The sequence below is a fragment of the Octopus bimaculoides genome, chromosome 4 (assembly GCF_001194135.2).
Source record: "Octopus bimaculoides isolate UCB-OBI-ISO-001 chromosome 4, ASM119413v2, whole genome shotgun sequence".
Classification (NCBI taxonomy): Eukaryota; Metazoa; Mollusca; class Cephalopoda; order Octopoda; family Octopodidae; genus Octopus; species Octopus bimaculoides.
The window spans coordinates 94,347,170-94,358,605 of NC_068984.1; the positions used below are offsets into that span (position 1 = coordinate 94,347,170).

General features: G+C 35.0%; 1 protein-coding gene across 2 annotated transcripts in view; it reads right to left on the reverse strand.

Annotated features, from left to right (window-relative positions):
* The window catches only part of LOC106872494 (SLIT-ROBO Rho GTPase-activating protein 1-like), a 518,762-nt gene that overhangs the window by 426,016 nt on the left and 81,310 nt on the right, over positions 1 to 11,436 (reverse strand). The gene's annotated exons all lie outside the window — the stretch shown is intronic.

Here is an 11,436-nt window from a genome sequence, read left to right on the forward strand (position 1 = left end):
GATTTGGCTGCTATTTCTTGCACGCCCTGCTACCACGTAATAGGTATTTCAGGTCCTTTATCGCAAATAGCTGTTACATGGTGGCAGGGCGTGCTAGAAATAACAGCCAAATCTTTCGTGGTGAGATATGTTGAATGCACTCAAAAGAAACCCATGGAAATAAACTATTTCACACCGAGGTTACGAATGGGTCCTTTACAAAATATTTCTGTGTTTTTAAAGTCATTTTCCCTTCAAAATATTTTGCCTATCATAATGTGTCTAATGGAAAGGTTAGAGTTTCTTCCCTTTCAGGGTGAAGTTATTTTCGGAGTATTTTCTCATTATGCACTGTTTTGGGTATTTGTACCCCAAAACCCCAAATATCTCAATAAGTACTGGTCCGATTTATGCGAAACTTGTTTTATTCCATTCATATTCACATTTCAGGGGCATTTTACTTTCAAAGTATTTTCCCATTATGCACCAGTTTGACTGTGTACCATTGCAAGCAGGCAAGCAAGATTGAACTTCACTTTTAATAGTATACTAGACTACCCATGACATGGGTCACCAATATTTCAATTGGACGGTGAGCTGGCAGAATTGTTAGTGCACTGGGCAAAATGCTTAGCAGTATTTCGTCTGCCGTTATATTCTGAGTTCAAATTCTGCCACGGTTGACATTACTTATCATCCTTTCAAGGTCGATTAAATAAGTACCAGTTATGCACTGGAGTCAATGTAATCAACTTAATCTGTTTGTCTGTCCTTGTTTGTCTCCTTTATGTTTAGCCTCCTGTGGGCAATGAAGAAATAAATATTTCAAGGTACTTGAAAAAATCGCGTATCTCAGCAATCCATGGTCTGATTTATGTGAAACTTCTGTAACTCCATGTGTATTCACATTTCAATGGTATCTTACTTTCAAAGCCTTTTTCCCATTATATGCTGGTTTGGCTATTTATAAAGTACCTGTAAAAATCGCGTATCTTGGTAACCCGTGGTCCAATTTATGCAAAACTTGTTTGTATTCAAATGAGCATCCGATTCATGGCATCTCCTGCTTTTGTCTCTTTTCCTGTTTCATCAGACACTTAGCTCTTCAAGTGTCCGATCGCTGATCTCTCCTGCTTCTGTCTCTTTCGCTCTGTTCCACCAGATGCTCAGCCATTGCTTTATCAGTCTCAGCAACCCTTCTATTCGCATGCCTGTTCCTATTTTGGGTAAATATTTCAGGACCCATTTGTACTTCAGTGTGAAATAATTTTTTCCGCAGGTTTTTTTCTAGTTCATTCAAAATATCTCACCTCTAAACCCACCACAAGCCACTTTCTTCCGGAAAAGAAAGGGGCGAGGGATTGTGGGGACCACAGAGTTTCCTAGAAAACTCTGAGTTTCCCAGCAACAGAGTTTTGTTTTGTTTCGAAACTGGCCTTTTGTCGTGATGCAGAAGGAGTTTTAAGTAATACAGTTCACCACTTCATGGAGAAACAATATATACTTGTCCAAAAATGTTTGCCTCAAAAATCCCTGGTCAACTCTTTTCCCCCATCTTCCTCCTTTGCCATGTCTTGTTACCCCAAGTGTAAAACCTTGGCACATTGGCATAATACAAAGTTTTTGCAAATGGATCGCAAGCACAATGACCCAAGAACTCAGTGAGAGTTGTCCTATGCATGTCATTGTTTACTGTAACAGCAGCATTGTTCTGAAAGAAGATTTGATTTTCCTCAGGTAGATGAACTTGAAGGCGAACTACAGCTGGTTCCCTCTCATGAATTGGAAATCTGAGTACTAAGGCAACAGCTTCTGAAGGGCCGATGCATATTTTTGTTAATACTGTGTTATCTCATCTTCTCTGTTCACTCTAAACATTGCCTGATCACTACCCTTCATGGTATATTTGATAACATATTTGATTGATTTGACATTTAGGTGGCAGTTGAATAGTTTTAATAGTTTCATATTGTAGAGAACCACTCATTGTGACATTATATTTCAGCTTTCCCTTCCTTCTTGGTGCCCTGCAAATCCTCCCCTTCCTGGAGACTGTCTTCTGTACACTGGATAAGAGTCCTCTCCACACAATGTATGTTTATTGAAAGGCTTAGGGTATCGCTTGCTGCATGTTTCCAACACAGCGAATTGTTAGAGCAATTAGGACCGTGGATCATGTGCTTCAGTACCAACTTATGACCCTCTGGATCTTTGTTTGGATCTGGTATTTCAGCTTGAATGAATTTATCGTATTCCTGTGGTCTGGGCTTGGAAGCTTCATTGAGCCATAGCAAACAGTGTACATGGGGAAGACCTTGCTTTTGATATTCAATGGTGATCACATAATTAAATGCACTTGCCAAACATTACTCCAGTAATATACTTTCTGAACAGTTTCTGCTTCAGGTTAAATACTCTGGCAGTTAAATCTGGCCTGTTGTGTGGTTTCTCATTCAAGAATAGGTTTGGCCGGATTTCAGGCCAGCTTGGATTACACATCATTGTGATAAAGAATGAAGCATTGCCATATTTCTGTATGTACATCATGGCATCCTGGTATCACTCCATCATATACCTCGGTCCACCGACAAATGTTGAAGAGAGTATGATTCGCCTGCTGATGTTGCGGAAATTGTCATCATCATTCAATGTGTCAGTAAGGCCCTTGTATGTTGTAGACCGCAATGATGTTTGATTCAATTGGATGTAATGCAGCCTATATCCTTCAATCTTTGCATGTCAACCAAATATTACTGAAATAAATGATCACCTCTGAGAATTTGGTTGAATTCATTCTCATGGTTAATTATTTGATAGGCATAGTAGTGCATTGGTGTCAACTTCTTGATGTTACTCAATAGCAGATCATGTTGCCTTCCGTCATCACCAAAAGGAAATAATAGAACATAGTGAAAACTGTCATAAGACTGATGGGATTCTGAGATTATTTGCAGTTGTCCGCCTTTTTCTTTCAACACAATGTGCTGTGCTGTTGCTTGAATTCCCGTGATGTTTTGTATAATAACGGCAACTACATTTGCAGTTTGTGCATTGAATCTGCAGGAATATTTTTAATTTGTTCTTTTGCCATTCTAAATGACAAAATATAAGGGTTATACTGTCAGAGTATAATTTCCAATAATTCAACATGTTGCACTGAATGTCATTGTTATGGAGTATCCTCATCCTCAAATCGACACTATCCTGAGGATCCAAGAAGTAAATTTGAAGAAATTGCAGTTGTTGATTGTGATTAGGAGTTGATGAACCAATGAAATGATGTGTTTGACCCTGAATAATGATGGAAGGATTCCATCTACTCCTTGAGGAACGAACTTCTTGGGCCCCGAAAGATGTCATTTGGAACAGGTAGTTGTACTGTCTGAGGTTCTTCCTGAACTCATTTGCTGTAGGTTGAACAGTACTAAATAAATTGTGAAGTTCCTGGGGGTAAAGGCTGCAGATTCCTCAGCCTGATTTTTCCATTCATATGGCAAAAGTTAGCAGTCTCACCATAAAAATGTATTGCATGACAATAGACACAGATCTTATTCATCTGTCCAACATCAGCAGATAGGTCACGTCATTGAACTGTCCTTGGTATATTCGTAATGGTTTGTCGGGAAAGACGTTCAGGTCTCTGAATATCCAAATCATGACATCTCCGGCTTCTGTATCTATCCCTCTGTTTCGCCAGACACTCAGCTGTCCGAGCGTCCAATTCATACTGGTTCCTGCTTCTGTCTCTTTCCCTCTGTTCTGCCAGACGCTCAGCTCTCTGAGTGTCCAATTCATGCTGTCTCCTGCTTCTGTCTCTTTCCTCCTGTTCTGCCAGATGCTCAACTCTCTGAGCATCTGACTCATTATCTCACCTGCTTAGCTGTGCTCTCTTTGAACTATCTATAAACCAACCAGATGTTTTCTTTCTTCCTCATCAAGGCATGATGTAAGAATAGGATACCTAAATAAATATTCTTTTTTAAACTAACTTAACTTACAGAATGAAAATGGTCATTGTAAGCAGAGAGAAATAGAAGGATAATAACTTCAAACAAATAAGAACGCTTGCAGAAAGAAATGTATTGTATTCACATCAGAATAAATGAAAGAAATATGAGTTAAAACAAATAAGAATGCTTAGATAGAAGACAGACAGACAGATAGAGAAGAAAATTTGAACCTTTCTTTTTTTTGTAGCTGAACTGATGAAATGAAAGTAATATGAGTGAAAGAAGAATGTTTGTTGAAAGAAATGGGTAATAAATTCAAACAAATAAGAACGCTTGCAGAAAGAAATGTATTATGTCCTCGTCAGAATAAATGAAAGAAATATGGGATGGACGGATGGAAAAGAAAATCTGAACCCGTTTTTTTTTTTTGTAGCTGAACTGACAAAATGAAAGTAATATGAGTAAAAGAAGAATGTTTCTAGAAAGAAAAGGGGTAATAAATTCAAACAAATAAGCACGCTTGCAGAAAGAAATCTATTGTGTCCTCGTCAGAATAAATGAAAGAAATAGGAATTAAAACAAATAAGAATGCTTAGGCAAACAGACAGATAGAAAAGAAAATCTGAACCCGTTTTTTTTTGTAGCTGAACTGACAAAATGAAACTAATATGAGTGAAAGAAGAATGTTTGTAGAAAGAAATGGGTAATAACTTCAAACAAATAAGAACACTTGCAGAAAGAAATGTATCATATTCATGTCAGAATAAATGAAAGAAATATGAGTTAAAACAAATAAGAACACTTGCTTGCTTGCTTGTATGCATGCATGCATGGAAATAAGGTTGTAAGAAATGGAAATCTTATCTTGAAATCTGGAACTGTTGCTGTACATGTGTAATGTTATTGTTACTGCCACCTGTGGTGGTTTTTGGGCAGGGCATGCTAGAAATAGCAGCCAAATCTTTTAAGGTGAGATATGTTGAATGCACTCGAAAGAAACCTATGAAGAAAAAATTATTTTACACCGAAGTTACGAATGGGTCTTTTATGAAATATTTACCGTATTTTTAAAGTTGTTTTCACTTTAAAATATTTTGCCCATGAAAAGGTTAGAGTTTCTTCCCTTTCGGGATTGTTATTTTCAGAGTATTTCCCCATTATGCACCATTCTGGGTATTTAGACACGCAAAACACCTAATATATCAATAACCACTGGTCCAATTTACGCGAAACTTGTTTTTTTCCGTTTGTATTCACATTTCTGGAGAAACTTAATTCATAGTATTTTCCCATTATGGGCCAGTTTGACTGGGTAACATTGCAAGCAAGCAAGATTCAAACTGCCTTTTAATGTATTATAGATAGATACACACAAACAATATCACCAAAACTAATAGGCTTATAAAGGCAGCAGGTATACTTGTAGCAGAAAATACGGGATTTGAAGTAAACCAAAAAAAAAAAAGGATGGACAATGAACCAAGGTGGAAGAGGAAGATCTTTGGAGACATAAAAACAATACAGAGTGATCTGTAAAACAGAAGAAGGAAAGGAAAGCTAAAGAATAAGTGCAAATATAACATGCTGAAAAAAAAGTATGCTATTGATTTCAAAGATTTGCAGGTAGTAATCAAGGAACTAAAACAATGTGTAAGCCAATAATTATTCAATATGATCAGAGCATAGACAAATAGACTCTTCAAAATTGACCAAAAAGATTTTTTATCAGGAAATGAATGGAAAAACAGATAAAGATATATGCATACCAAATGTGGAAGAAAGTCAAATATTCTAGAACAAGATGTAGGAAAAAGAGAAAACACCCAACACTAATGCAGAGTGGCTATGCAACATGAAAGAAACAAAAATAAATCCTCAGCAAGAAGACATTAATTATTTTAATGTCATCTTGCAGAGGATTTATATTTGGTGAGTAGCCCTCAGTAGCACTTCCAGTTGTTCATTATGCTATATACCACTATTTCCTCTTCCTCATCAAATGCTCGAACTAGGACTTCCCTATTCTGACTGTTCAATGGATCTTTAAATTTATATGTCTTCCTTTTTCAGACTAGTTTGTGTCTCTGAGTCCTTTTACATTGAAGTCATTAATCTATGTTAGGTAATGTTTTCTTCACCAAGTAAGGGCTTTGCTTTTACAACCATATGTCCTATGTTCATCCTGTTTTCTGTCAAGAATGTAATCCATCTGATTTGTGTACCCGTTAGATTGATATGAGACTGAGTGACTGGCTGCTTTCATGAAGTTAGTGCTGCAGCTCATTCGGTCATTTACATCACATAACTCCAAGAGCCTTTTTTTCTTTCCTTATTTGGAGAATCAAATCCATAGCCTTCCTGCAAACCATGAAATCCACCAGGATATTGTTCAACATGACCATTGAAATCACTAGCTACAAAGATAAGATCACTGTCATTTGTTATATAAGTAGTTTACAAAAAAGCATAATAAAAATAGTCCTTTTGTTCATCCAGCAGTCCTAGTTGAGGAGCATAAGAAGAGATAAAAGTTGCTGTTATATTTTCCAAGGTTGGTCTAAGCTTAATTATTCTGTTGCATACTCTGACTATCTCACAGTCACTTTATCTACTCATTTCTCTGCTGAAAGTATACTCACATTCCTTCACTGTCACTATTGCTTGGAAGAATTTATACCTATGTGCTTTGCCCATGGGGAGTTTAGCTGAGGCTCCTGTATATCTTACAGCACACATCTACATACCTCAATTCTAGCATTTCTCACCAAACCTACCTTTCATTGTGCACATGTTGATTGTGAATGCTCTAAGGTTGCAAATTTGATAGAAAGAGCAAGTAAGGAGCTAGAGAGTAGCTCTGAGCATCTGAAAAGGAGAGGGTTTGAAGAAACATTTGCCCGCTCTTTCACATTATCAAAATATACAAATATTAATATTGAGGCTTCATTGAACCATAATTTTCCCTGGATCAAAAATTCAAGGCCAAGTAAATAAATAAATGGAATAAAAAAAAATACTAGCTGGGATGGGTGGGTGAAAGGTTGAAAGACATGGGAAAATAAAGATGGAAGTTTGTAAATCTCTAAGAGACAAATGAAAATCTTACTTAGAATTTGAAAATAATGGTTGAAAATTTTACTTAAAAAAATGCAACACTTAGATACATATGTATTACACATATTCTAAAATTAGTTAAGAATGAGGAAAAAGGGCAGCAGTGATAAAACACTGAGTAAATTTTATTACATATTTAAAAGAAAAAATAACAGTCCATATAATCTAGCTGCATCAATATTCATATATCCCAATAGCAAATGGACACAAGTAAGTAGCATGCCATAATGTTGACCAATGGTAAGATATAAAGGAAGTCAGAGAACTAGGGAAGAAAGTCAGTACCCTCAAAGAGAGTAATGAAAATCTTACTTAGAAATTGGAAAATACAATGCTTAGATGTATAAATATTAGAAGAATATTAATATATACTAAAACAGAGAAAGAAGTTTGTAAATCTTACTTAGAACTTGAAAATCTTACTTAAAAAATACAGTGCTTAAATATGTACATATTACAAGAACTTTAATATATTCTAAAAGAAAAGAAAACTATACTAATTGAATACAAATGAGTTATGAATGAGAAACTGGGATGCAGTTTACACTTCTTCATGCTAAACAACTGAATATAAATGTAAAAAAGAAAATCAGTAAAATGAAAAAAAAGACTAGTTTGTTTTGTGTAATGGGAGTTACTAAAAATTTCTAAAGCTATATTTCCTAAACCTCTGTCAGATTATTTTCTTGGTTTATATATTTCATGTTTATGAACAGAGTAACATTATTTCTACAAGTGGAACACACACACACACACACACACACACACACACACACACACACACACACACACACACACACACACACACACACACACACACACAAAATACTATTCATCCAACATACCAGAAATCTTGTCAATCTCTAAATTGCACTTGTAATAATTTCAGTTATCTGCTTCTTGCACAAACATTTATTGTAGTGAGAGTACATTTAATTGCTCTGGCAGCAAAACAGCAACAACAATTTTCAAAAGAAATTAACATGTAATATTGTCCACTCTGAGATAAAGTAGTACTGAGGGCAAAAATCTGTAGAATTCTTCTATGAATTAATTACTTATCAATGCTAAAATGCTAAGAATTTGGTTAGATATGATAGTCTTTGGATTACATATATTTTTTGTACATATAAGTCTAGTTAACCTTTTACTTCTAAATTAATGATAAGGCAAGAAATTTTCAGTGAAGACATAGATAGTTTACATGCTTTCAGTATTTGACTAGTACTTAATTTTTTGACTTCAGATGGAAGTTAGAAAACTTTAAACAGATTTGAACTAAGAATATAAAGGGATGCAATGAAATGTTGTCTGAAACCTTTTCAGATGTCATTTGTTGCTTTCATGCCTAAATTGCTATATTTACCTAAGTACAGAGTTCATTGGTTAACAGCAAAAATTCAAGCCCAAATTCAAAGTTGTAACAATATACTTCCTGAATCTTTTTTTTTTTCAACCTTTGTATTATTAAAGTAGTCATGGGAGGATTGACTACTGGTAGTCTTGGCAATTTTTAAGCTCATAGAAATATTAGAACACAACGTTTAACAAAATATCTATCAATCATACAGTACTCACACATCAGTAAGCATCTAACCATTTAGGTTCCTGACAAACACATTAAGAACTTGTTTTATCAGTAACTAATCTGACCATCAAAGTTATAGTCAACAACCTAACCATTTTTGGAATAGATAACATATTGGAATGTTATTCATGATTTTGTCTTTGATACCTTTTCTCTGACAAGTCATCAGGTATATATAAATGATTTGTTTGGTAACTGACTTGTGATCATGACACAGTTGAAGCCAACTTACAGGAATTTATGTCACTCACACAGCTAAGGAATGTAATCACTACTACAACACACTATCATTGTTGACTCAGATTTTGAACACACAAGTTGAATATCTTCTTTTTTCTGTCATCATTGCAATGATGACATTTTTTGTCAATGAAAATGTGTGTGTGCATGTGTGTGTGTGTATATATATATATATATATATATATATAAAGAAAAATGATGTATCCACACGACTTCGGTTAATCACAGACACATTTCAAATTTAAATTAAATTATATCTACCTATTATTCTCTTCAGTGTGATACTCATAGTTATAAATTTGCAAGTGTTAGGATTAAATATGTACACGATCAAGCGTCATCGCATAACTAATATTCAATCGCACTCCCAAAAATATACAGCCAAATGTGATACATATTTATCCTTGTGTGGATTCATCATTTTTCTTTTTTACCTACATAGAAAAGTGTGTTATTGTCTCAGAGATTTTTATGGTAGCTAAAAAGACATTAGCATCTTTTTCTAATTCAGTACATGGTGAGGCACTTAACTGACCCCTGATTATAATTATGTATATAATTATAGAATATTTTATATAATTCACCTAAAAAAGTTTTTGTAATGTACTGACTACTTGGTAAAATTATTAATTATTAATTAATTAATTTTACCCTATATTATTATTAAAATTATAATTTATTCCATGATCGAAACTGCAGTTTTTCTGCGGGTTAGATCGTAACACACACATGGGTATAAAGGATAAATATATATCACATTCGGCTGTATATTTTTGAGAGTGCAGTTATGTGATGACGCTTGATCACGTACATATTTAATCCTTACACTCGCAAATTTATAACTTGGAGTATCACACTGAGGAGAATAATAGGTAAATATAATTTACTTTAAATTTGAAACGCGTCTGTGATTAACCAAAGTCGTGTGGATTTTTCAAGTGTGTTATTGTCTCGGAGATTTTTATGGTAGTTGAAAAGACATTAGCGACTATTTCTAATTCAGTATGTGGTGAGGCACTTAGCTGACCCTTGATTATAATTATGTATATAATTGTAGAATATTTTGTATAATTCACCTAAAAAGGTTTTTTTAATGTACTGACTACTTGGTAAAATTATTAATCATTAATTAATTTTACCCTATATTATTATATATATATATATATATATATATGCCAGGTTTCTTTCAGTTTCCATTGACCAAATCCACTCACAAGGCTATGGTTGGCCCGAGGCTATAATAGAATACAATTAACCTAGGTGGCACGCAGTGGGACTGAACCTGGAACTATGTGGTTGGGAAGCAAGCTTCTTACCACACAGCCATGCCTGCACCTACACACACACACACACACACACACACACACGTATATATATATATTTGTTTTGCAAGATTTTTGATGTGAAATCGTGTGTTGAAACAGATGTTGTACTTGGGGATGGTCATATTGCCAGTTTAGCCAATAAAAACACACGCACTGTATATTTGGTGTTAATTTGCTTCAGCTTTATATTACATTACGTTACAGTAATCCTATTTCGGCCAGAGTTCTTTCGTCACACTTCTGTGACCTCATCAGTGGTCCTTTGCTTTCTTCTTTCTTATGTGTGTCCCACCTTGCTAACTATCAACCATTTTGTATTTTGTATTCCTATTGTTTGTGTCTACGCATGCGTATCCCTCAATGTGTGTCTATGTTTTGTAAGTGCATGTGTGTGTATGGGGAGTGCCTGTATTATCTATATCCTCTGTTAATACATGTTCGTTTATCTTTGTTTTTATATATATTTATTTGTTCATGTGTTTATACTTACTTTTTTTTTGTATTTAATTTAATTTTTTTAGCGTATGTAGTATTTAATTCCATTTGTTTATCTATGTATTATATTGTATTATATTTTGTTCATATTGTTATTGGTTTATGGGGAATTTATTGTCATATGTTGTGGTTTGTTAGGTGTGTGTGTTAGTGTTCCATTCCAGTTTCCTATTCAGGCTAGGTTTATCTTCTATTATGTGTGGATAAGATTTTAATTTCTATGTTGTTGAGTGAGCCTCCGTGTTCTTGCTCAGCGTGCTGGTACAGAACTGATGAGCTCTTCCTAGTGAGAGGCCCTTTGTCACCAGCAGAAGTAAGTGCTTTCTGAACTTTGCCCAGGCTATTCTTATTCTAGCAGCTACACTTTCAGCACACCCTCTCCAACTACTAACTTGGTCACCTAGATAGCGGAAGTTATCAACTATGTCTAGTTTTTCTCCCTGGAATGTGGCAGACGTTGTTCTCTGCACATTTTCAGCGTTTATTGCTCCTGAACATCTGCCACATACAAAAACTAACTTCCTAGTTAACCTTCCTTTGATATTGCTGCACCTCTTATGTGTCCATAGCTTGCACTGGGTACATCTTATAGAGTTTCTACCTACACCTTTTCTACAGATCGAGCAGGGCCATCTACCTGAAGGGGTTTGTGTTTTGTCTACCTTCCTACTTATTAGGACTTTGGTTTTAGCTACGTTGACTCTAAGGCCCTTCGATTCTAGTCCTTGCTTCCACACCTGAAACT